This window comes from Panthera leo, chromosome B2 (assembly GCF_018350215.1).
Source record: "Panthera leo isolate Ple1 chromosome B2, P.leo_Ple1_pat1.1, whole genome shotgun sequence".
Lineage (NCBI taxonomy): Eukaryota > Metazoa > Chordata > Mammalia > Carnivora > Felidae > Panthera > Panthera leo.
The window spans coordinates 8,795,936-8,801,935 of record NC_056683.1 but is presented as its reverse complement, the minus strand read 5'-3'; the positions used below and the strand labels follow the sequence as shown (position 1 = coordinate 8,801,935).

The window sequence follows — 6,000 nt, the reverse complement described above, 5'->3', positions numbered from 1 at the left end:
TCTAGACCCCCTCATGTAAAAAGAAGAACCTCCCCCTTGGGCTCCACTGGTCTGCGTGCATTCATCTTCCTCAGCCATTGCTCTTCTCCACCGAAACTGTACCTGTGGAGGAGCCTGAAATAGTGGTAGGGGCTTGTCTCTTTATTCCTTTCTAGTTCTGCAACCAGCACAGTGCTAGAGATCATGTGGTGTGCACTCAATAAAATCTCTTTACCCGAACTCAACTAGATCTTGGGGGAAAAAGGGTGGAGTCATTCATCCATTCATTCATTCAAGGTATGCTGACAGAGAGGCCATAAGTGCAAGATTATGTGCTAGGCAGTGGGATTACAGTAAAAGAGATGGGACAACATAAACATGCAATTCTAATTCAGCTGGGTAGGGACTGCAGAGGACTCTAGGTCACAGTTTAGATTTTTTGCATGGAAATGGTGAGCAGAGGGTGGTATTGTAATTAGAAGGAATCACACTAGAAACAAAGCTCATGATTTCTGACTTCTTGCTCATGGCGAATTGTCTTCATTTTTGAAAGAGGAGACGCTCTTCTGGTAAACAAGGTCAAGCACAGTGTCCTGGGTAAAACATAATAACGTGAGCTAACACAAGGGAACTAGGTCAGAATCAGTATACTCCACGAAAGTTCTCTTTCTCTGCTAAACTGCCTTAATATTTGGCACTACACTGTCTTCTAACGGATAAAAAAACCCTTCTTTCTTGGTGTTAAATGATCTATATTGTTTAATCAAATTGTTCTTTGTCCTATTCTACTCTCCTCTCCAGTATGACCTCATTTCACAAAAGGTTGAGGAAGCAAGTAAAAATGAAATGAAAATAGCAGGTCCTTTCAGAATTGAATTCAGCACAGAGGACTGCCACTACTAGCAGAGTAACTTTAGGCAAGTACTTACACTCCCTGTTTCCCCTTTTGTAAAATAATAATAATAATTAATGATAGTAATAAATGTTAAGAGCTTAATATGGTGCCTGACACATAGTAAGAGCTCAGCCGAAGATAGCTGTTAAGCGATTCTAAGAACCTGAGATTCTGGCGTCTAATTTCGCTCTTGCAACCAAAAAAATTCTAACTGTAATCTTTACCCAAGCAAGTTAGACCTGAACTCGCGCTTTCAGCGATGAGGCAGTTTGCCCTCTCCCGGCCACCGTCTTGGAGCATGCGCAAATAAACGTGGCGGGACGTAAGTGTCATGGCGAGCTCCATCTAAAGTGTTTCCCGTATCCGCAGAACGGCGTGCGGATCCTCTCACTTTGGACCGGTGTGTTATTCCCTGACCTCTGGGTAAGGGTGGCGGGGGGAATCAGTGTGGGGCGGAGTGTGGCTAGAGCTCCTTTAATGGCGGAGCCTGGTTTCCCCCGTTTCGGCCTTTCTCGGGCCGTTTGCTGGCTTGTTTCGTAGTTGAAACGGGACTTGCCAGCTGGGGTCAGGGAATTGGGAGGCGGGGAGCGCTGCCAGAAGTGAGGACAGAGTGGTTGGCGTTGCGTGCTGCAGGGCTGCGAGGAATATTTAAAGGAACTCGTCCCTTATTGTCAAATCTAATTTCATTCGTTTTCCCACTTGCGCTGAATTTGTGTGATGGATGGGGACGAGGCGTTCGCAGTTCGGTAGCTTGCACAGAGCTGTACCTCAAGAATTGAAACAGAAGTTGGCCGGAAGAGCCAGTGGCTTGATTTTTCCACTCTTGTTCCCTTTTATACTCCTAAAACCTCTCTCTGAATCTCGGGACGCCACGTGTTTTTCTGGTGGAAGGTGATCTGGATACGTCCCTCACTGCCTAATTCCTATTTTGTAGTTGGTATTAATTGAATCACGCAGACGTGTAGTGCTGGGCAGTGTTTATTACCGTGGCCAGACGCTGGATCACCATCGTGGCAAATTCGGTGGATGTAAACACACCTGACCCAGTCAGTAAGGAGTTGGAAGTAGTGTGGCACATCATTCACTTTGCTGTAGAAAGCTCTCTTTTATGCAGTCTAATCCCTTTTAAGTAGTTTTAAAGAGCCCTTATGTGGTTTTGTGAACTTGTTGGGAGCTCGCTTTTTCTAATGAGTTTTTATTTTCCAGACTTCTCTTTCCAGAGGATTTGAGACTGATTGCAGATAATCAAGGTACTTATTTATTTCAAACCTTTTATGCTTGAATAAAGTGTTCCACATTGCAATGTTCACAAAGGCAGTCTAGCGTCTCAGTAATGCTGTCACCGTCATTATCTGGAAATGCCATCGTCTCCATATCATGCCGGATCAGTAAATCTAAGAGACATTTTCATTAATTTCAGCCTTTTTTGTACATTCAGCAGCACTGACCTTGTTGGTCTCTTTGACATGCTGTCTTCCTTTGCCTTTTATCCCCTACTGATTTTCTCCTTTTCTGGTTGCTGCTTCTTAGTCTCTATGATAGGCTGGTCGTCTTCTTTTTGGCAGTTAAATTTGGAGTTCCTCAAGGCTTGGTCCTGTATTCTTTTCTCTTTCTGGATGATCTAATATATATTCATCTTTGTCAGTGCTGTGGTTGTTATTATTTATTTTAGCCATCCTGGTGTGTGTGAAGTGGTATCGCATTGTGGTTTTGATTTGCATTTCCCTTATAGGTAATGATATTGACATCTTCTCATGTGCTTATTGGCCATTTGTATACCTTTGGAGACCTGTGTATTCGTCTCTTTTGTCATATTTTACATTGGGTTGTTTGTCTTTTTATTGTTGACTTGTGTACTCACTGTATTCTGGTGCTAGATGTTTATCAGACATGTAATTTCTAAATACTTTCTCCCGTTGTATGAGTTTTCTTTTCACTTTCTTGATGGTGTTCTTTGAAGCATATAAATTTTTAATTTTGCTGAAGTCCAGTTTTTTTTGTTGTTTGTGCTTTTGGTGTCATAACTAAGGAAGGAATAATGCTTAATCTAACATCATGCAGATTTACATCTATATTTTCTTCTAAGAGTTTTATTGTGTTAGCTTTTAAATTTAGGCCTGTGGTCCGTTTTCAGTTAAGTTTTGTATGTAATGTGAGGAAGGGCTTCAGCTTTCATTGCATGTGGATTGTTCTTTCCCCCCATTAAATTTTTTTTTTGGCACCCTGGTTGAAATCAGCTGATGAGGTAGTATATTTTTGATGAACATTCTCGATGATTTTTATGAAAGAGTAATTCTAGGATAAAGATTTTCAAACTTTAGTACACATCAAGATCACCTGGAGGCTTGTTATAGATTGCTGGGCTTTACTCAGAGTATCTGATTCAGTAGGTCTGGCGTGGGGCCCGGGAATTTTCATCTCTCCCGAGTTTCCCAGTGGTGCTAATCATGATGATATGGGAACCACGAACTATGAAAACTACTGGTTTAGGACTTTGGTTCACAATGTGGTTACACATGTAAGAATTACTAGAAGGTTTAAAAAATAGTATCAATCTCCAGGCTCTGTTCCCCCATTTTTTTTTTTTTTTTTTTTTTTTAAAGTAATCTCTACTTCTAGCTTGGGGCTTGAATTCAAGACTGAGAGACCAAGAGCTGCATGCTTTACCTACTCAGCTTGCTAGGTGCTCCTGTTCCCCCTTGATTGATTGAGTTGCCCTGGGGCTCAGTTGCCGATAGGTTTCAAAAGCTCCTCAGGTGAATGCAATGAGCACTCAAGCTTCAGAATCTGTGTCTTCCCCTCTCTCTGCTCTTCCCTGTTTGAGCTCTCTTTCTGTGTCTCAATAAATAAACACTAAAAAAAAAAAAAAAAAAAAGGTTGAGAATCTCTGTCTGGGAGAATGATGGTTCTCAATCAGGGATGTGTAGTGGAATCATCTGGGCAAGCTTTAAGTTTATGTCCTTATATTCCACTCCTTGGAGATTATAATTCAGAATGGGACCTGGGTATTTGATACTATAAAAACTCTCCTAATAAATCTCAAATGCAAATAACACTACTATACGATATTGCTTTATATATTTTTCCTAACATTTTCAGTATCTCCCTTTTCACTGACGGTTTATATTCCCTTCATCAAACTTGAATTCCTCAGCCTTTTGAGAAAAAAACTGTATGATCTGTTTCCTTTCAATGTTGTCTTGTTTCTTTTTAGTCTCAGACTTTCATTTCCTTCTTACTCATTTACAAATTTCTGAGAGCTAACGGTTCTACCAGTTTGTTGGAAGGAAAAGCTTTACAAATAGTGATGAGATGGTTCCAGTCCTTACGCAGCCAGATTTACGATCCTCTGCTTTATATTTGTTCTCCTTTGTTTCTCTAAATTGAATTTCTAGAAACGGAATTGGTGGATCACAGGATATACTGTATATGTCTTGGGGAGCCTGGGTGGCTCACTCTTGATTTTGGCTCAGGTCATGATCTCATGGTTTGGGAGCTCGAGCCCCATGTTGGGCTCTGCGCTGACAGCATGGAGCCTGCTTGGGATTCTCTTCTTTTTCTCTCCACTCCCTTATTCACGCGCAAGTGCGTGTGCGCTCTCTCTCAAACTAAACATTTTAGAAAAGGATATATATGGTTTAAAGTTTGATATGTATTGCTAGGAAGACTTCCGGAAAGAATAAACCAGCTTTACCATGCTTTCGGCCAACAATAGGGTTTTGTCCGCCTTTTTTTTTATCGGTGGGGTAGACAAAAAAATAATTTATTGTTTAAACACTCACTATTAGTATGCTTGAGCATTATTTCCAGTGCTTATTGGCTCTTTGCATTTCTTGAAGGCCTGTTTTTCCTTTGCCCCCCCCCCCCCCCTTTTTTTCCCCGGAATATGTTTATTTCTTCGCATCACATTAGACTCTTGTGTTGGTTGGGCTTTGCTAATGAGGCAGAACTATAGTTGGGGCGGCTTGGCGTTGGGGCCTGGGTTCTAAATGTAACTCTGTTGGTGTGCACATCTTTTTGCTTCTTTGGATTTCAGTTCTAGAAGATGAGAGGCTTAGCAATGTTTCCTACTCCCCGTACTGCATGATGTTGTATGTCTCCTCTCCTCTTTCTTTCTCCATTCCTTTCCCTTCCTTGAATCAATACACAGGGCTATATGGGGTGTAAAAAGTGTAATTAAAAAGTATGGCTTTTAATGTGTCCTTTAATTCACAGTCCTTCACTAGTTCTTTAGTAACATTTGAAGGCAGTACCTGTCTTAGCCTTTCTCATTTAGCCTCTTTATTTCATAGACTAACAGTGGTAGAAGAAACCCTGAGGGTTATTAGGTGTTTGCTTTAGATTCCAATCCAGTATAAGAAAGATGAGCTAAATTTACCTTACGCATCTTACTCATTCATTCATTTGGTCAACAGATACTGTTTGCCTGCTCTGTGCTGGGCATTGTTGTAGGCGTCACAGAGACAGTGGTGAAAACGAGGTAATGCCTTTTTTCCTGATGGAGGTGACACTGCGGTGAGAGATATGGAGTTCTGTTCTGCAGTTACGGTGTCAGGTTAGAGGTCAGTGTGAGTGTGTGTGGATGCTTGGTCTCTGTGTGGTTGTCTTCGATGTGGTGGTTAGGAAAGGCCTCTCCCAGGAGGTGTCATTTGAATAGAGAAGTGGACAGCAAGCCATACAGCTATTTGGGGGATGATATTCCAGGCAGAAAAAAAAGCGAGTGTGGAGCCCTCGGAGTCAGAAACTAGTTTGGCATACTCAGAGAATATGGAAAAGGTTTAGTATAGTCGGGACAGAGTGGGTAGCCACGGGCCGTCTCTTGTTAGACTGGGTCATCTATAGTAAAAAAAAAAAAAAAAAAAAAAAAAAATTATTGAGAACCTGCAATGTGCTAGATGTAGTTTGAGGCACCAGAGGGGATAACACAGTGGACAGAGCACGCAGAAACTTTTACCTTTGTGGAGTACATCTTCTAGTAGAAAGAGGTAGATGTTAACCAAGTAATGAAAACATCGAAGCAGGTCTGAGATGCTGTGGTCGAGGAACAGGGCAGGGAAGGGGAGTAGCAGGTGTGTGTATATGTGGTGAGGTGGGAGTTGCCCGGGAAGATTTCACTGGTGGTCTCT

General features: G+C 41.7%; 1 protein-coding gene across 5 annotated transcripts in view; it reads left to right on the top strand.

Annotated features, from left to right (window-relative positions):
* The first annotated feature begins 1,181 nt into the window (after positions 1–1,181).
* Positions 1,182–6,000, top strand: part of CDKAL1 (CDK5 regulatory subunit associated protein 1 like 1) — a 707,644-nt gene continuing 702,825 nt past the window's right edge. For 4 of the 5 annotated variants that reach the window (XM_042937784.1, XM_042937785.1, XM_042937782.1 and 1 more), the window contains exons 1-2: positions 1,182–1,274; positions 2,081–2,124. The gene's annotated coding sequence lies outside the window, so the exon portion shown is untranslated. Of the gene's footprint in view, positions 1,298–2,080; positions 2,125–6,000 lie in introns of all 5 variants that reach the window. The other variant, XM_042937783.1, reaches the window with a different exon arrangement.